The 21,138-nt window shown below is 38.3% G+C and overlaps 1 long non-coding RNA gene across 1 annotated transcript; it reads left to right on the forward strand.

Moving 5' to 3' along the window:
* Positions 1-5,642: 5,642 nt before the first annotated feature.
* Positions 5,643-15,823, forward strand: LOC136885952 (uncharacterized). Its single transcript, XR_010861652.1, has 3 exons — positions 5,643-5,724; positions 6,240-6,322; positions 15,691-15,823. It is a non-coding gene; the product is annotated as an uncharacterized lncRNA (long non-coding RNA).
* Positions 15,824-21,138: the final 5,315 nt, after the last annotated feature.

Raw genomic sequence — 21,138 nt, forward strand, 5'->3', positions numbered from 1 at the left:
CTCTCCTCCCTGATGATCCAGATCCAGAGGAGATTCGTAAAATGTGGAACAGAGCTAGAGCTAAACTTGTTGTTTCCTATGATAATGTGCAAAAGAAGTATGACAAAGGACGCAGGCCTACCAATCTATCTGTGGGTGACACTGTTTTTATCAAATCTTATCTTAGTAGTAAAGCTGTAAATAAATTTCCGCAGCTCGTTATCACGGTCCTTGTATGGTATTAGAGTTCTCAACTCCAGTGTCCTTGTTAGTTAATGACCCTATTGCCAAACGCATTAGACGTGTACACTTGAGTCAAATTAAGCCCACTTAATCATCAAAATTTTGTAAACATATTTATGTTCATGTAAACTGAATTTCTTTAAAAATTGCGTTTAATAATTTTCTTCAAAATTATGTAACTTACTCACACGCAAGATACATTCTCAGATATTACTATCGATGACAGACTATGTAAATTATTATGATTGTAAACTTCAAGAGACATCAAAACTTATACATTTAAATTTTCAACGGTATCCTCCTTCAATCATTTTCGAGTGCTACTTCGTTTTGGTTGTTTGAGTGACTAATTATATGCCATGCCACTACGCCATTAATGCGTGTGTTGTGTATTTCGACCTGCAAATCATTTACGGTCTTTGGAACATTATTCTGTGCTCCCACATGTTTTGTTGCAGAGTGTTTGCGCGTGCCCTTTTCCATCAATGCAACTATTTTAAGTGAGCAAGAATATGTGATACCTGTGGTTGCCTACTACACTCTGTACTGGTATGATCATCTACTGTACCATGTACTGTCAACTTGTGTGGTGCGTGATGAGACGCTGGCCAAGTTGCGTCCCACCCTGTTCACACTCAACATGTTAATCTGCTAGTATTGTGTGAAGGACAACATTCCTGCAACCAAGTAAGATCATTCCTTGTTATTTGGACTTGAAAATTTGGGTATCTCATCCTGTATCCAACATATGAAAGTTTGGTTTGAGCCTTGAAATTATACCATATGGCATGTTATCCATGGTTCTGGACTCGCACCTCCCCTGTGCTCTGGCTTCAGGAGGGGAGGCCTGTGACATGAAAATGGGAACTAATATTTATTTGGCATCATGGAATTATAACTTGGAAACATCTACGAGAATTAATTTATGTTTCTGGCATGTGTACTTGTGAAACAAGACGTTATCTATCCCTCATTGTTTGAGACTGTCATTTAGTTGGAATTTTCCATGCACACTTGATTCAAACTATTTTTTATTATTATTACGTATTTCCTGGATTAATCTGAGTGGCTAGATTTTGATCGAGGGCCGCGCGGCCATGCGCAGAGTGTGCGACTTGGAACGCTGGGAGCAGTGTGGACTTCCCGCGTGCTCAAGGAGAGTGGGCAGTCGGTCCACTGTGTTCGAGCTTTCAACATGGCGCTGATTAAACGCGCTCGTATGAAGACAACTTCATGTTGCCAGAAAGTGCTATTAATGGAGAGTGAATCGCCAGGATGAGTGCGACGCTATTAGGGATATGCCCTTTATTCTTTTCAATTTCCACGTGAGCTCCAACCATTGTATTTCATTACTGTAAGTAGAAAACTTAGTGTGAGTGTTTACCGTTAACCAGATGCCAAGTGCAGATGTGTTGTAAGTTGGATATCTCAACTCTAATCAAGTAAGTACTGGAAAGCATAGTTTATTCAAGTGATCTTGTACAGCCAAGGAGCACATCTTCGAAATGTCTGTTGGTTAATCAAAAGCTGTAAACGTCTGGTAACAAAATTTACTGTAACAGATAGAATTTAAATTTGTAAAAGTATGTAACAAAATTTTACGGGAACTTGGAATCGCTAGGTATGCGTGTATGAGGCTGTAGTTCGTGGGTGTTGTTTAAACTTACTGTGTTGTGGTTCGTATCTTGTTTGGCTACTCATTCTTGGTGGTGTTTATTATCATTATTATTGTCGACATTATTATTATTATTACTATTATTATTATTCTGTTCACTTAATTTTATTTACCGCCTTAATTTTCTACGTTGTTCGTATTTACCTTCTACCTGTTCTATTGCCTCAACTTGGTTATTATTTAGATGTGATCGTTATTTGCATTGTTGGGACTTAAATTGAATGACACCTCATATATGCTTCTTGGCGTGATCCAAAACCCCCTCCATTCTAAATTATTTAGGCAATGTGCGTACTGTTTAACAAAAGTAAATGTAATTTTGTATTGTAACCCATGGGAGTAATGAAAAAATTTATTATTATGATTTTTGTACCGGGCGGTACACCTCCACGCCGCTAGTTCAAATATTGCGCCAGTTGAAACTCCTCTAGAGGAGAAAGCCTGAACTTTAACAAACTGTATTAACTCAACAGTTTCTCCGAAGATGGCTCTGTATGAATTTTGATGTGTTTTTGTTTGTATTTGATCAAGAAGTGTGGACGTTCTCTACCAGATGTGTCTACTAAAAACTATGATTACGCACTGTGGTGCGAAGGAATGAACTTTCTTGAAGAAATTTTGTATTCAAAAGTTGTTGTCTTTACTACATTTTGTTGTTTTATTTTTTGGGTTGGCAATATTAATCTTCCTGTCCGCCAGTTTTGAACTCGGCCAATCCTGTATTTCTTTAATTAATTTTTACCAATAATGTATGTCTTTTTTGATATGGATATGTAGCTCTAAGCTATCCAATAAAATTGAGGGGGTGTGTCTACTCATTCTTGAAAGGTCTCGAATTTTCCACGAGGGTATAAAAATTGCTGATTTTCTTGTCTCGGCGCCACTTCAGTAACATCTTTCTTAGTGTGTGGATATGTAGCAGGGGGCGGGAAGCACCTCTTTCTTCGGGCAACAGATCTCCAACAAGATAATGGCCTTTTAACATCTGTATTTTTTGCTAGCTCAGCAGTTTAACTCTCGGGGAGGATTCGAAACCTTTAATATGTAACCAATTCCTTTAAAATGTAAATTACCTTCAGTATATATAAAAACTTCAAATCCCTTTTCCATAAAGGAGGGATAGAGTGTGCTTCACCCTCTCGAGCTCCCTTTCATTTTGAAATCGAGGTGACTACGTGTTCATAACCGTTTCATCTTTTCCTTAATGTATTAAATTTTATTTTTATACGAGCCACCTCCCTAGCTTGGGATTAGCCCCTGTATATTGGCCTCGAGCCACTTAGGTTTTAATATTGTATATTTAGGAGTGCAAGTTCACGCCTCCAGTCCTTTCTGTACTTTGGGCCATTAACTTAACCTGATGTTTTGTTTCCTTCATGCAAAGGCCGTGTAGCTTGGGTATTAAATACCCCTGTTTCTTTGTATGCCTTGATGGCAGTTTGGATAAGAGTCTGTTATTGCCTTGATAGGCTTGAAAGATCGAGAGCGGGTCAACTCTTTATGGTGTTGTTGTAAAGGTGCCTTAGAGAGGCTTGAGGTTAATAGTTGGGAGCAAGTGCTCCTTGTATTTAGGAGTTTTCTGCCCTTTAGCAATTGTGGTTGTGAGTTGAGAGCTCAGAAATTAAACTTGGGGCTCGAAGCTCAAATCTTGTAATGAACTGTAATTTTTTAATTTGTTGATCTGCTACTTGGTACCTGTTATACTCTGTTATTTGTTGATTTTGAAAAGAAAATATAACCTTTGTTAAAGTTAATTTAATTTTTTAGTTGAGACCTATTCCAGCCCGCACCTTCTTTCACCTCTAACTACCACGGATATCTCTGTAACAATTTTAATAAGGTTGAGTCTGTAAAAGATTGAAATTTGCTGGTCGATATTGAACTTTAAATATGCCCAACGCCTTACGTTTGCCTGTCTCATTCTGCTCTTTGTTTGCGTTTTCTTGTCATTGTTATTATTGCATGATGGTCACCGCTTTCTTATCTTATCTGATGACATGTTATTTATTTTGGTGGCTTTGATGATTATGATGAGATGATGGCTTGGCATCTGTAAATGTCAGTCCTGGGGTGTGCTCCGAGTTCTATTATTATGTGGGAACGCATTATATATCTTTTCCATTGATATTTTCTAATTTGGCTGGGATAGTTACCCACCTTGTTTTATTATTATTTAATCTGGTTTCCTTTAATTATGTAGTTTTTTTATTCGCGGTTGGAGCCACTGATTTTTAATTGTACGCTATTATGTGTGTTTTTCTTGTGCATGTATCCTCTTACCTGTTTGTAGTGTAGCAAATTTCAATTTTAAACAGAATTTATATCGCGGGTCTGCATTTTGGTTGCAACCAAATTTTAAATAAATTTTTAATATTTCTGTATGTCAGGTAACAAGTTAGTTATGAATTTTCAAACCTTAATTTTGGTGGAAGCCTATGTTTAATGTGAGCTTCATTTCACCTTGATTTCCATGTTATTTTAAAATCCTGTTTCTCTCTTTTAGTTTAATTGTGTTTTAATTTTTCTAAGAAAAAGGAATATATCTATTTTTAATTGTTCCTATATTATACCAATTTTCAAATTTTATTTACTAAGTAAATTTTCCTTATTTTAAAATTTAATCTGATGTCTCATTTGCTAGTTAGCAATATTTACCTGGGATCCTATCAACGTTTATGTAAGACCCTGGCCTTTTTCCTTAATGCTTATGTCCTCCACGCTTCATATTTTGTACTACTGCCCTTACGGTAAATATTGTGCTGGTTTTCATTTTGATGTTTAGTGTTCTTTTGCTGTGGATCACTGTCATATGCCTTCTCAATATCTAAAAATGTCATCACTAAATCCTACCTAAACTCCTATCTTTTTTCCATCGTGTTCTTTAGATTCAGTGCATTGAAGAACTTAAAATTGATGTTACACTGAGTGTGGAGTACGGCACTGCATGGAAGTGAAACATGGATAATAACTGGTGCTGAGAAAAACAGAGTTGAAGCCTTTCAAATGCCGTGTTGAAGATCGGATGGATAGAACATGTTAGAAATAAAGAGGTAGTGAATCAGCTTGATGAGAGGAGAACAGTTTGAGAGAATTTGATCCTAAGAAGGAAAATTTTGATAGAACAGATCTTAAGGCAATCTGATCTTGTTCAGTTAGTTTTGAATCAAAGCGCAGAAGATAACAATGGTACGAAGATTCCAAGATATGGACCCGGGTGATCAGAGTGATATGCAAATGGAATAGTCACTGAATTTTCAAGAAATTTTGTGCATTTTGATCACAATTAATGTGTGTTTGATTTTTTACAAGAAAACCCATCTTGGTGTGGTTTCACTTCCATGTAAAACTGTATGTTATATAGCTATGAATACGATATAAGGTGTCATGTAAAACTAGGGATCCTTTGACTATGATCTCGATATTGACAGACATGTTAACTTATATTTCGTATGGAAGTGATAACTGTATATGAAGTCATGTAAAACTGGAGGTCCTTACCTCTGATCATAGTATCAGTCATAGAAAACATGTGGTCCTATAGGTATGTTCACGAAATCCACAGGCATGTTAAATTTTTTGGCTTTCTTGTATGATCATGATATTGAGAGTCATCTAAAATTTCAAGCTTGTTGCTTAGTCTGTTGAAAAATAACCTAAGTAACAATAAGGTAATACATTTTTCTGATCTGTGTTTCAGTGTAACATCATTGGAAGTAATCATAAACCCCAGTAACTTCTAACTGCTTCAGTTGCAGTGTGAAATGGACCTGCAAATAAAGATCAAGGAGGAACCAGCCTGGCTTGAAGGAACAACAAATGCATCACTTGTAAGTCTCATTCCACTTAACTTTATGGAGGTCAGAATTAAACCCTTACTGGCTGAAAAAATTTAAAAAATGCAATGCAAATTTTAATCTAATAGCAATTATATAGTATTACTTGAAGTAATTCCACATGTTGTATATGAGTTGATTAAGTTTGTAAATATAGAAGTTATTATGAGTAGAATTTTGTAAATAACATAAATTCATAAAGAATGAGCTGTGTGGTTTGTATAAAAACATGTTTATTGTTAGTACTCTATTTTAGGAAATTGTCATCTTCTCTGTTCATTTAATATTTAGTGCTTGATAATAAAGTATTTTTGTGTGCCATTTGCCACCAAAGTATATACCTTTGCATTTAAAGTAATTTTGATTTGATTGTTTCTTTCCATTCTTATAGTTTCAAAATGGGAGATTAATTAATTATACTCTTCTTGTACCACTATGAAATTTATTTTCTCAGCTGTTTCATGTTTCGACGTATATATTTTTATTCCCTTCTTTATTCTTACTTATAGTCTTCTGAAGATATTAAGGAGGAAATATTCATAGAAGAACTTACTGATGATCAGCTGTTGCCATACATCAAAGGAGAAACAAAGTATGTACACTACAAATCCTATACAGTATGGAATAACTTGTACCTATTCATAGTAGTGTTCAGTAGTGGTTGGTTTATCTAAAAAAATGTGGCCATATTCATCAGTTTAATCCTCTTTTACAAGGACCACTAATATCTTTAAATTCTACTGGATAAAATTATCTAACTTGAAGTTCATATTTAAAGTTCCATTCTGTTGTTTCATTGAATATATATCTGCAAAAAGAATCATTGGTAATGCTAGATATTTTTGAAGTGTATTTGTTTACAATACCTTTAAGCAACCATGAAAATGTGTTTTTTCTTTCACTATCACTGCATCATTTGTTCATCACATTCTTATCATCTGAAATGCTCTCTGCATCTTTTAACTCCAGATATTCTCAGTAATTTTGTACTTCATACCAACAGTGACACACAGAAAAAGCCATGTATGTAGATTATAAACTAAATCTACAAATACAAAAAATGTTAGGTATTATGTACATTGTAAACAATATAATAATTTCAAACTAACTTAATTAGGTTCACTCATCAGTATAATGATGGCTGAGTTCAATAACTCCAAAAAATGTCATTTTTAAATTATTTATTTGGTTAGATTTTTTTTAAAGCATCTTTTTTCTTCTCCTGTGTTTTAAGTCAGATTTCTCCATTTGTGGACGCCAAAGCAGATAATGTGTTGTAGAAATGAAATGTTCAGGTCAGTAATGCTACATCTTACATATCATAGTTTGCAAATAAACGTTCCACATTTTTGTAAGCATTAAAAAATACTATGGTATTGAATTTTTGTTTGTTCCAATGTTGTGGTCACACTTGCTGATTGTCGCTAATTCTCACTATTCATTTTGGTGCTCATTGTCAGTCAAGTGCTTGTAGTGTGTTGATTGCAAACACATTTACACAATTAGTGTAAACTAATAAAATGGACAGCTAAAAGTGAAGTTTTAAATTTGTGCAGGTTGCCTAAAAAATTTTCAGATTTTGTCAAGTAAGTGAATTTATTATTTTGTAAGAGTAGGTAAATAATAATGTAATGAAATGAAATGATATGTTGTATGGCTTTTAGAGCCTGGATATCCCATGATGGGTTCGGCTCGCAAGGTGCAGGTCTTTCTATTTGACGCCCGTAGGCAATCTGTGCTTCGTGATGAGGATGAAATGATGATAAAGATAACACATACACCCAGCCCCTGTGACACTGGAATTAACCAATTAAGGTTACAATCCCTGACCGGGAATCGAACCTGGGACTCTCTGGACCGAAGGCCAGTACGTTGACCGTTCAGCCAAGGAGTCTGACATAATGTAATGATATAATATTATTTCAAAATTGTAATTTTTATCACTGACATTAGAAAGTAGCACAGGTGTATATCCTGTCTTCAAACTTGTAATGTAATAATGTTTTTTGAACTGCAGATTTGCCATTGGACTACTTGCTAATTAATTAATTGCTCTCACATGTTTGTTGGTTACTGTGTGAAACGATCATTGATAATCCCTGGGATATGATTGTATAATCTCGGATTGGTGCTCTTAACCGAGTCCTTGTGTTGGCAGGTCCTGCAATGACTAGTCATAGCCTAAGGTTTGACTTCAAACCAGATTAGTGATGGAAACTATGAATTCTGAAAGGTTTATCGAATTTTGTGGGTGGTTAGAGTCTTCTCAACTGTTATCTGACGCATTGACTTGTTCCTACTGTACATTCACAACTAGTGGCAAGAAATATTCATTTCAGTCCTCAGAACTGCCCAGTACCAGCTTACACTCTGTAATTAGAGAGAATAGAACCATGCACACAACTGAAGATCGCCCAAATACGTCCACTCTTAGCAGTTCAAATTGTACTGTTGCTTTGTAAATCTTGTGTAACAGGACACAATAGGCTATGTTAGAGAACAATTTTGTGTTATGTCCACCAATAAAAATGTTGCTTATGAATACTTTTCACACACAAAATGCACATTTCTACTTTTGGATGGAGTTTAAATTAGCTTTCTTCTTCCTAAACATATCTTGCGCAGAAGCACTCTCAAACCAGCAAAGCAACCAGATTTCTGTGTGTTTTCTTTTTCTTTGTTATACAAGGCAGAGGACTTTCCATTGTCTTTATAGCATATTCCATTGTGTATCGTAGATTTTAGATGCTTCTGAAGGAATCAGTCGACTGGTCTTATCTACTGATTCCTACTTTGTTTTATATCTTACCTCATGTGCTATGTTATCCGGACTCTCATTTCAGCAGTCTACAAATATCATTCAGCAACTTAAATGACCTCTTATAAAATGTCTAAAAGATTTGCCATGTTACTTTGGTACTGAGTTATATAAGAACAGGTTTTAAGATTCAGAAAACTTCCTAATCGCTGACTTGTGGAAAGACACATACTTCTGAGCTCACCAATTAGTGATGAGATTACCTTACATGACTGGAGAGGCACATCGCCCTGAGCTATATAATTAGTGATGAGGCTAACTTCTGTTTGGGTAGAGACACATAGTCTTGAGCTAACCACTTAGTGATGCCGTTTCCTTCCACTTGTAGAGTGGCGAGTGTCACATGGCCTTGAGCTGACCACTTTGTGCCACTCCTCCATGGTCTTCATATTTATGGACTTGATTGGGATAAAAATAACAAATTGATTGTTCTGATCATCTGCTATCTATGACGGATGTATGCAGAAATATGAATTGCAAAATTCCATTCAGGCTGAAATTAACTGATAGAATTTCACTGGATATTCAAACTGTCAATCTTGATTAATACAGCTAATCCTGAAATTTTGATTTTGTTGAGTTATATATATTTTTCCTTATAATGCATTTATAGGAGTCACTTAAGCATGAAATCGAGAAGCATTTGATCATTCGAACATTACTGTATTTTGTGATATGTCTTTTTAGATATTGGACATAGGCTTTAGGGGAGAGAATTAGAACATACTCAGTTGAATGATAGGATGTGTAAAATATCCATTCTATCCCATTTTTATAACAGAATATTCATCAATCTGCTTCTTGTTATTCAGCTTCTTTAGTGTTAGTCCTGCCTGGTGGCAGGGTCCAGTGTTGTGATTCATTCTCTCCAGTTCGGTTTTGGGCCATGTATATATGTAGTTTCACAGCTTCCAGGTCGTTGTGCACTTTCTGTCCTATGCTGTCTTGTTCGTCGCTTGCACCTCTTTTCACCGACTTTCTGTGTATACGCTGACTTTCCCAATATATCATCCTCTGCACGCAACACATGCCCAAAGCAGCATACATGCCTTTCCTCAAATGCCAAAACGTTTTCTAATACTGCAGAACCTCGATAATTCGAAATCAGTTAATTCAAAATCCCGCCTAAATCAAAGCATCTCCCTTTCCCAGAAACATGAGGTGTTTTGCATGTTATTTAAACCCTTATTTCAAAATACGGAAAATTCGTAATTCGAAGAACAGTGTCGTTCCCCATTACCGAAATTCAGACTTTTAATTCAAAACTGCCTCAACATTTAAGAAAGTTAGTATTTTTCAGATTATTTTAAATTCAAAATTTATCCCGGTCATGATAGAATGCGTCTTCCTGTACCTGATGGGGTAGTTTTCCATACTTTCACTCACTTCGGTGTGGCCACAGTGTGCTTCATATTTGCTAAGTTTGAGTAAAATCGTAATTCTTTTGTATTCAGAGTTTTAAGGAATGCCACAATATCATGTAGCAGGCAGTGTGTGGAAAAGTAGAATCCGCGAACACTGATGGTGCTAACAGTTGGCAAAAAAGCGTGCGTATAAGCAGTTCATACGCACCGAGTATTGTAAATGCGATTGAAACTGCATTTTTTTAATGCTGAGCTCAAATGGACTTGGTTTTAAAGGAGAGGGTGCAAGCCGGGATATCATACAAGGGTGGGGGTCATTGTACTGTGTTGCAACGTGCTTGTAGCGACAGACTTTCTTTCCTGGTTTTAGCAAAGTTCGATAAGCTACGATGTTTTGAAGGCGTCGGGCACTTCCCGTGCTAGTACAAGGTATCTAAAAATGCAAACAGTACAGTAAATCTAAAAATAAAACATTTGCACAATGGAGCCAGCATAATAAGTCCTCTTCTTTGAATCGTATGTGTTTTTCCTTTGTTGTGTAAGGTTATGTTTGCCAGTGATTTATCCAAGTGCATTATTTGAATAACCTAAATGCACCTTTTTGGATACTTTTTGGAAATAGCTTCTTCCATGGCATATGAAAGTTTTAAACTGTGAATCAAAGTGATTGCATGCATTAATGGGTCTGTGAATACTTTGTGACATGGCAATTACTGGAAGAATTTCAAGAGAGATGCCATAGCGGGAAGTCGTTAAAGGATAGCGTCACTGTACTGTATTGTAAATTTGTAATGCAGACTGAAGCGAGAAACTTTCTCCCGTCGTCATAGAAAAGTTCGATAAGCCACAGGGTTTTGAGGACATCTGGTACGTACTTTCCTTGCAAGTACAGGACATCTAAAATGCATACAGCACAGTAATTCAATGAATAGAGGACAGAGGAGCTAGCATAGATTTCCTCTCGTCTTTGAATCATACTATTTTGCTTTCATTGCATGAGGTCATGTTTGTCTTTGAGTTGTCCAAGAGCGTTATTTGAATACAGTAAATGCACCTTGTTGGAATCATTTTAAAAATAATTTTTTCAATGCCATGTGAAATATTTAAACTGTGTATCAAAGTTAATTGCATGCAGTAACAGGTCTTAAGAATACTTGGTGTCGTGGCAAGGGTTGGCATATCTTAACTGTGACTTGGTGGTTAATTCGAAATTGCATAAGTCCGATTTTTGCATCCCAACTGCTTCGAACTAACAAGGTTTTACTCTAACATTATTTGAAATGTGATCCACTCTTGTTATGTCAGCCTTCCTCTTAAGCAACTTCGTATCCATGATGCTTAGTTGGCGTTGTACCTATTTAGCTGGCCACGCATTGTTTGCCGTAGAAGACGACAGGACGGATAAGTTCGGTAGATCTTAGATTTTAGATGGTCCTTCATTCGACGGTCGCAAGAGTACCCGTTGTCATTCTCCACTTCAGTCAGGCTTTGTATATCCTTAAGTTGACTTCATCAGTAATTTGGCCATCATCAGAGATTGTGGAGCCAAGATACTTAAATTTCTCTGCTCATGCTATATCCTCACCGTCAACATGCATGGTTCCAACTTCTTGACGATGTAATGTCATGTATTCTGTCTTCTTTTCGTTGAAGCGTATGACATATTGGGCTGGTCGATTGTTCCAGTCTTCTGCTTGACGCTGGAGATCAAGCTTGTTCCTTGCAGCCAGAATGGCATTATTTGCATAGAGAAATGTCCATGGTATTGGACTGCGCAGGTCTGATATAATGGAGTCAATCACAAGAATGAACAGCATTGGTGGTAAGGCAGGGCCTTGCTGGAATCTTACAAATATGCAGAATTCATTAGACGCTCCTGCGTCAGCTGGACATAACTCCTTGTTTCTTCTTAGATCAGTTATACCCTCTCAACAAGGTGCTCTGGAATGCCCATGTTCTTGTAGCGCTGACTGTTTAGGTTATGAGGTACCCGATGGAAGGCCATTTCAGGGTCCAGAAAGTCGTGATGAAGCCTCGTATTCTTTTCACAGCGTCTCTCAAGTAACAGCCCAGCAGCGTGGGTTGCTCCTATTGCGCCACAACTTCTCACAAATCCAGCTTGGCTTGTTGTATGTTTGGCTAAATTGCTAATACTTTTGTCGAAGATTTGTTTGAAATCTGCCATTGCGTAGCTCAGAAGTACGATCGGTTGGTAATTATCAAAATCGGCAGGGCTTTCCTTACTTTGAATGGCTACTCCGTCACCATTCTGTTGGTTTTTTGACCTTCTTTGATGATCTGCTTGAAAAGCTTGCTTTAGCCACACTGCTGCTTCCCCCCATTTAGAGAAACAAAACTCTGCCGTAGATAATTGGGACAGATGGCTTTCCCTGGTTTCATTTCTTTCAGCGGTGACGTCAAATTCCTACATTGGCCCTTCAACAGCGGGAGTGATGGGGATTGGTAAATTTGGAAATTCCAGGATAGAAATTTTGTCAAAATAATTCCGCCAGTGTACTCGCGCTTACCGCCAGTCAAATAGCAAACCGTCTGTTTCCTCATAGATGCCGTAAAAACGTCGGACTTCTTCCATTTTGCGATGACTAGCTGGTAAATATTCCGCTCGATTTTGTGCATGTCAAGTTTCTCATATGGTCCTGCTTACCGATTTGCTTTTGTTACAGCAACAATCTCCTTCATTTTACTAGTGGCTGCTTTGCAGGCATTCCAACAAGCAAGAGACTCATGGTACAGCTGTTTCGTCAACTGTGCTGCACACTTAACATCGTCATTCCGAAGCCACGTGTCATAGTTAATCCTTCGTTGTTGTCTCCCTGACTTAGTTTTACCAGGAATAGAGAGTACGGCGCCTTTCAGTTTAGTCAGGGTCATTTCTTCTACGGTGATTTGTGGCATTGTAACTTTTGCAACAATGTTGGCCTCCTTCGTCAGGCACCACCATTTGATCCCATTTGGTCCATTTCCAGCGATGTATAGGGCTGCTTGTAACATTATCCACAGCTTGCAGGTGACAGGTAGAGGTTGCACCACATTGGTTTCGTAAGGAACAACTGTTGTCTCTAGAACATCCTTGAGATTCCTTCGTCTGACGAGGATGTAGTCCATGTGAGTTGGATGGGAGCCACTGTAGTACGCGACTAGATGAATACCACGATTTTTGAACCGTGTGTTTGCGATTATCATGTTCTGCATAACCGGGAATTTTTGGCTATCGTCGTTCCTCTGTCCATATCTGTTTGCACCATGGACAGTGTGTTCTTCGTTCCTCCGTCCGACATGTCCATTCATTTCACCAGCAACGATAAGATAGTCAGCGGTCTTCTTGTTAGACAGAGCCAATAAGGCATCTTTGGTTTCCGCGCCCTGACCAGTTTTTTAGCGTTCCACTGAAAAATTAGCATTTCCTTCTCTCCCCAATGTAGACGAGTTACATCAAGCGATTGTCATACTTTTTCACCTCGGAGACTGAAACATCAAATTTTGCTGATATAACAATGCCAACACCATTATTTGTTTTTTGGATTCCGTTGTACATCTGTCAGTAATCTCACCCCATTTCGCATGACTTTTCACCACTCCATCTTTTTCCTGCACATCGCAGATGCCTATATGCCTTCTCTCAAGTGCTGTGGCTTATTTGCTACTTCATCCAGACATAGTTCAGTGATGCGATACAGAATGGGGGTACTCGCTTGCTTAGCCATCACAGCTCGTGTGACGGTAACCCTTGTATACTTTTCATGCTGATTGGTCACTGCCAACGCACATCCCTTCAAGAGGATGCCCTAACCATGGTTCTGATTCTATGGGACATATTTCTATAATCATGTGTCAATATTATTTTACGACCGGCTTGCCTTGAAGCATTTAAAGCTCTTGACAGCAGGTAGTTACACCACTCCGGACATGGGTAACAGACGCTTTTGTAGCTGCTCCTCTAGAGAAGAAACACTACGCTCCTTTCTGCATTAACTTCCAAAAAGGCACAGTACCTTTTTTCTGCCAACTGCTTCGTATCGAACGTCTCGATGTCCGCGAAATTTACCATTGAGGACTTTCTGCGAGTTAGGTCCGCGAGAGCTATTATATTTCGCTGAAGTCTGCCAGCAGGCCTTTGGGGATCCGTATCCGTCACCTGGGACGCGCCACGTGTTTCAGCAATGTAGCTGGTTCGTGCAGAATGATTATCAGGGCAAAGTGAAATACCATTTTATTGAAAAACTAACTGTGAACCTAATAAATCACTTGTGACAAAAATCACATAGTCACGTAAAGAACAATGGCCACAGACATTTGCACCTTTTGCTAGGCGTGATATGCCAATACAATCCAGTGTCATCTTTTCTGCCCCCTGTTGTCTAGTGATGTCAACATCAATATCTTGTTAGGTGATCAACAGGTCTAGCCTGTAGTATCTGGAATCATTGACCTACTTTTATTTGTCCACTTATTTTCTCATAAGTGTGCAGTAACAACACATGGTGAAGCCTCCCACTACTTTGCTTGTGAGGAAGCCATGCATTCGACTGGGCCATGCGAACTCAGTTCATACAGCATAAATTGGGAAGTGCCACTTCATATTACAAAGTATTTTGCCCTGTGTGATCGACTTTTCCCATGTTCCTGATCTCACCTTTAGCCAAGAAATTTGTATTTCTTGCTCTTCTTTCCTAAAGTATATAGAACCAATCTGTGGTGGGGAGACAGGCACAGGGTTGGATGCTATCCTATGAAGTTATCATTCCACTAAAAATAATCACTTTTTCCATGAACTTTTCAAATAAAAAGAATCTCTTTCCTTCTTTCACATAGCCCCAATATTCACTACGGTGAAATTCAACGTCCTGTCCTCTCTAATTTTGACTCTTAGCCTTGATTTTCATGCTCCTTCTAGCTGTAGTGTTAAAGGAACACTATTAGAATATTCGTTGACATGATAGTTTGCATTTGGGTCAAATTCGGGATATCAGAACTTTGTAATAAAACACTACTAACAAAGCCATCCTAGTTGTAGGTCAGCTTAGTTGATTGCACATCAAAGCTATGTAATTAGAAATAACCACACTGTGATGTAATAGAATGCTACACTGATTTGATAAAAATGTACAAATAAAAAATGTATGTTTCCGTGACTGTAAATAACATTCATAAAAGTAAGCCATGGTTCAGCAGATCTTGCTGACTCTCGGCTAAAAATGATCTCAATTTTATTAATATCTACAATACTGATTCTCTAAAACTATCTCAGCAACAAAGGTATTTACAAAAATTATTACTTGCTTGCCGCAATGCGCAGAGTGGTTGAAAATGATCAAAACTCCAAACCATATGCCGTACGTTATGCAGGAGAACAGATGTATTCAGATTTCAAGAGATAAATGTGTGCCAGATTAAAGGGCTTGCATTTCTCCTTTTTAGGCTGGACCACTTCTCATGCATTCTTTAATTTAGGTTGTCCATGAGCTCGCACATTCCAAAATTGTCAGAAAGTCAGAAGATTCTTGCGCAGGATATCGTGATTCGAGAGAAAAGACTCACCCCATTCTTGTAACAAGTGAGAGCTTTCAAAATTTAAGATTATACTCTGAATTTGACCTTAGATGAGGTTTACTCTCAGGAATGTGATGTTCATGAGTAAGGAACTCTCTGATGGGTTATCAGTGAGAGGAATGTTCAGTAGCAATTCCTTTGTGTGAGAGTTGCAGTGGAGTTGATTGTTGAACTATTGGTCAGGTGGTTTTTATTTTGTCACTGTAGATCGAGACCCGATGTGAGCAACGCAGGTCATCATCCTTCTGATGGCGGAGCACGTTGTTTTAGTTGCACTGTCTGTGGCAAAACCTTTAGACGGAAATACAACTTAGTAGTTCACACGCGGACTCACACAGGCGAGAAACTGTCCTGTTGCGATATCTGTGGAAAACTCTTCAACGATAAAAGCGCACTCATGAAACACGTGTGGAATCACACAGGTGAGAAACCGTTCTGTTGCAATGTGTGTGGCAAATCCTTTAACCGGAAAGGCCAGTTAGCTTGTCACATGCTTTCTCACACAAGTGACAAGCCTTTCTGTTGCACTGTCTGTGGCAAATCCTTCAGCAGAAAATCAGACCTTGCACGTCACGTGAGGATTCACACGAACGAGAAGCACCACTGTTGTCATGTCTGTGGAAAATCCTTCGTCCAGAAAGGCTATGTAGCTTGTCACATGCGTTCTCACACAGGTGAGAAGCCGTACTGGTGCAATGTCTGTGGAAAGTCATTCAGCAGAAAATCCCACTTAACAAGTCACCTGCGGAGTCACACGGGCGACAAGACGTCTGTTGCAAACTGTGTGGCAAGTCCATCCAGAAAGACACCCTAGCATGTCACATGGGCGAGAAGCCACACCGCTACAGTATTTGTATTAAGCACTTTTCCGGGAGAATTGCACTCTCGAAACACAAGTAGACGCATACAGACGAGTAGCCTACTGTTAGAATGTATTGGCAAAACTGAAGCCGGTGTCAATGCACACAGGTGTTCGTTAATGCGATAAAATGTTCAAGGAATAATCTAACTTACCGGTGCACATGTGAACCTGACTGGGGTGATGGTGCACTTCTCCGTGTTTTGTGGCAAATCGTTCGCACGCAGCACCAAGCTGTCGGTACACACGTTCGAGACAGCGCACGAGCGTTACGTGACGCCAGGATGAAGGCGCACGGGTTTAAGTAATGTAATTTTGCTTTATGTCCCATTACCTACTGCACGAGTGTTCGGAGTTCTACGAGACCTTCTCATTCTGGAGATGTAGCCAGGCACATGTGAGTGCAAACAGCAGAGAAGTAATAAGTTCTTCAGCCAGAACGGAACTTTTTTGGCCCAACTCGTGATGTACACCGGAGAGTTGTCCTTCCCTTTTTGCCATTTTCTCTGAGAGAATCTTCAGGTAAAATAATGCCAGGTCCGTGTGCGAAAGGAGCAGCGGATATTTCATGAGTTATCTCCTCATCAATCACAGATATGTGACATCCGCTTGTTCTAAGCCATGGATGACATTCTGTTTTCGGACGTCAGTAGAAGTGTGCTCAGTAACACACATTGAGGAGCCGTCTACATGCGCGGTTAGGAAGTATTCCGGGTGAACACAGAAGAATCATATGACAAAGGCGACTGGTAAAAGACCAGAAGTGCAGGATAAAAATTAAAATGTTTGAATAAGCAATTCAAGGGAATAAATGGGTACCGAACCATTTCAAATATTGTATGCAGTTGAAGAAATTGTTGCTGATGATTGAGCACACCCGTGCTCCCCTTCCCACACGTCACTGGTGTATTACTTTAATTATGAGTAGACCAGTAGCTCAAATCTGTACCTGCTCCTTCGGCTCTTGTTATGATAATATTGTATTTGTCAACCTGTTCTGAATGCAAATTGAAAGTTCAACTTCAGTGTCGGTAGCTATGCATTAAGATCACGTAGTTTTCGAGGAGGCGTCTGTAAGTAAGGACTCCTATATTGACAGCTGTGGTATACTCTTGCAAAAGTTTCTCCATTTTTGTTTACTGGGTGGCTGAGATATGGCCACTCAATTTTCTCTAATCATACCTCACATAAGTCACTAGAAATATCTTACAACTAAACGTTGCAAGTGTTGAAGTGACGTAGCGAGTCATGTCAAACTATTTGCCTGTTCCAGATCTTCAGCATGAATCATTAACTCTTGTGTTTCAGGGGGTGTTAATGAAAGTTGGTCACTTCCAGACTTGACTATGCGGTATCAAGGAAGGCCTACTTACTTAAATTAAAAGCTTACGTAATCTGACTGTGTTTATTCTATCAAAAATAAGGAAATATGATGGCGGGTGTGTTTATAAATATGGCCATAAACAGCTGTCTGCAGACCATGGCATTAATAATACACTGCAGCTGGACGATTTCAGGATGAAATTAATATCCACCACAAACAAAGCCTGAAGGGCTATTTACAGAAAACCACTTTGTGGAGAAATAGAAAACAACGGCATGAGATTCAATTTACTCAGCTCTATAAACAACTGTGCTATATGCTTCCGATTTCTTGATCGCCTAAATATCAGGAAGTGATCTCCGGATCATTTTTCATGTAGGCTGTCCACTAACTGACCATCAGCATATGACGAGTTACCTTGACCCTCTATTAAATCTGAGTAACCTCCAATTCACATCAGTGAGCTATCGTGGTCATACAATAAAGTAAATATTCAAGGTTAAGGAAATGTGCCTGGTGGCCAAAGTGACCCCATATTGAAGTTAATTGAATGTGGCTGATGACCAAAGTGACCCTTAACTGAAGTGTCCCTCCTTTCACAAAACAAAGCATACCACATGGATAGTAACTATTACTCATTCCATTGCTTATTATTATTTCATAATGTTGTGCCCAACTAAGGAGCACGACTGTACTTACTTTGCAGATGTGTGTGCTTTCTTCTCTACCCAGATTCTCTTCTTCCCTTGCTGTGTTTTTCATCCGTTCTTCCATCCATGCAGTGGTGTTCTCATCTCGGGTTTTTAGCAAAAATGTACATGTTCACTAACGTTCTAAAGCTAAGCGTGTCCCATATAATTTTATCTGGTTTGCTGATTACTTGAAATGTCTTTTTTCTATTTTGAATATCCAGTAATTCTTGACTTTTAGTGAGGAGGCATTATTAAATATCTTTCTAGTGAGTCTTTCATTATCCATTCTATGAATATGGCCATCAAATTTCAATCGCCTTTTTCCAGTTGTGTCTGATATTTTCTCAGTGTGTTTGTATAATTCCGGAGTCCTCCTATTCATCCACACTACTTCTATGCTTACTGGGCCGAAGATTTTCCTGAGAACTTCTCTCTCTTCTTTTCGAATTATTTTAGAAAGTGATCTTTCTCCAACGATGCAGGTTTCTGATTTGTGTAATGCTTCAGGATTAATTACAGTGTTATAAATTTTTAATCTTGCGTTCCAGGATAATGATTTTATGTTGTACATTTTCCACGTGATTCTATGCATTACATGTAATATAGAAATCTCTCTCTGTTAATATAGATGGTTGGATGATTACCCCAAGAATTTGAAATTATTTACCTGAGTAATTTTACCAAACTCAGTTACAAGATTTTGTTTGTGTAAGTATCGAGGAGATCTTTCCATTTATCAGGTTTCCTTATGAGATTTGGAATCATTTTAGATGCAATTGCTTGAAGTTTTTTCTGGGGTCTGAATTCATTCTTTCCTATTGTTGGATGAAATAAGTAGACTGTCTCTCAAGGCCAAACTTTTGATATGAATTTTATGATTAACTGGCTTGCCAGAAAATGTCTTGAGGCAACCTCTAATGCTAAATACCTTAGGTATACTGCTGCGGTAGATTAAAATCGAACTCTCTCCTGTCTTCAACATACTAGCTGGATGGAATCAATTATTATTGTTATTAGTATGAGATAATTATTGTAAATATTAATTGCTTTCAGTGATGTAGCCATACGCCAAATACATAAATAATTATTTTAATTATTTGCATTTACATATTACAATGTGACCGAAACTTTCCAATTTGCATACACAACTGATTCTACGTAAGTAGACATGAAATCTCCGAAATTAACGTGCATGAAATTCCTCTAAATTTCGCTGCTCTACTGCTGACATATTCCTCATTATGTCTGAAAATATTTGATGAAAAATGCAATAAATTTAACGTCCCATCCTGAGGAAAAGTATGACAAAATTTCTGTTATAATAAATTGACACTTCTAACATACACAAGCATCGTATATTTCGTCTCATATCTTCTCGGCACAAAAATTAATATTTGAAACTGGTAAACTTCCTCTAAAGTAGTACAAGGTAAAATCAGCCCTACACATTGCAAAATACACCGGAATACGTTGTAGATGTTACTGGAATACGCAGACTTTATTTAACACTTAGCAGCTCTCATTTTCTGCTCGTCATCCTCTGTATTGAAACGGGAATGCCCTGCGAGCATTCGCGTTCATGTATTTCTTGAGAAGAACGCACTAACACCCGACTGTATGGATTCAAAACGAGCGCATCATGGGTGACAGCATGCAAGCCAGCCCTGCTACAGAGTGCCTGCCAAGGCCAAGCGACGCCACACCGAAAGTTCTATTCGATTCTATGGCATTTCATCACGAACGGAAGGTTAAATCGTAATTTCGAGAACGTCACCTTGCCGGCCTGGTCAGCAAAGGCTATACCCAAAATTTCATTAAAATCGGCGGAAGGATGCCCGGGATATGAAATTTTGAAGCTCATATTTCCAGTCTCGCCGTCCGACCTTGAGTAGTATTAGGGGGTCGCCAGCCTCGAAGAGATCAGAGTGTGTCAGTGTGTCACAATGTGTGTCACAGTACTTCGTCATGAACCAGTCGTCTCGCTGATGTGATACAGCTCGTTACTCTGTCCGGTTAAGAACAGGGGTTTGAAAGTACGCAATACGAGTGTTTCTAAAACTTCGCGTGTAAGCGAAAGATTATTCACTGATAATATCGGTCTGTATTAGCCGAGAGACTGTACAGCAATCACTTGATATTTTGAAACTGTGCTTAAAGGACTTAGGGCATAAAGACTGTGCTTTCGTTGTTTCCTCTACAAGAGACTGTGTTAGGTTATTTCGTAAAATTGTTCCCTAATAAAAGAACGATTCTTTTTATGGACAGTGTCACTTTGTTTCGTAAAGGAGAGTGCCTACATTACTTTCAAAGACTGTGTCAATTACTCCGTGAGAAAACAGTGTCGACATATTCCTTTCATAAAACTGTGCCAACCTTCATTTTCAAAAGACTGTGTCAATCCATTTCACAGAACTGTGCGAACATTTACTTTCATAAGACTGTGCCGATATTTCCTTTCAAGGACAGAGCTGATTCGTGAAATACGGTACCTTTATTTCTTGTCAAGGGACTATGTTAATTCCCCTCATGAAGACTGTGTCTACATTTACGTGTAATATTGTGCCTTAGTAGAAAAGTTATCTCTGAGAAATTACGTGTTTTTTGTTAAGACTGCGTCGTAATAGAACTTGGTTCTCTTTCACAAGACTGTGTCATAAATTGTTTTCTTTCTGTCTTCGCAGAAACTTTAATTATTTCTACGTGTGCGTGTGCTAGAACATTGCATGTGCTCATTACAAACAGTACAAAGACTATGTCCGTGAGGACTTAATTTATTTTAT

The sequence above is a fragment of the Anabrus simplex genome, chromosome X, assembly GCF_040414725.1.
Source record: "Anabrus simplex isolate iqAnaSimp1 chromosome X, ASM4041472v1, whole genome shotgun sequence".
Classification (NCBI taxonomy): domain Eukaryota; kingdom Metazoa; phylum Arthropoda; class Insecta; order Orthoptera; family Tettigoniidae; genus Anabrus; species Anabrus simplex.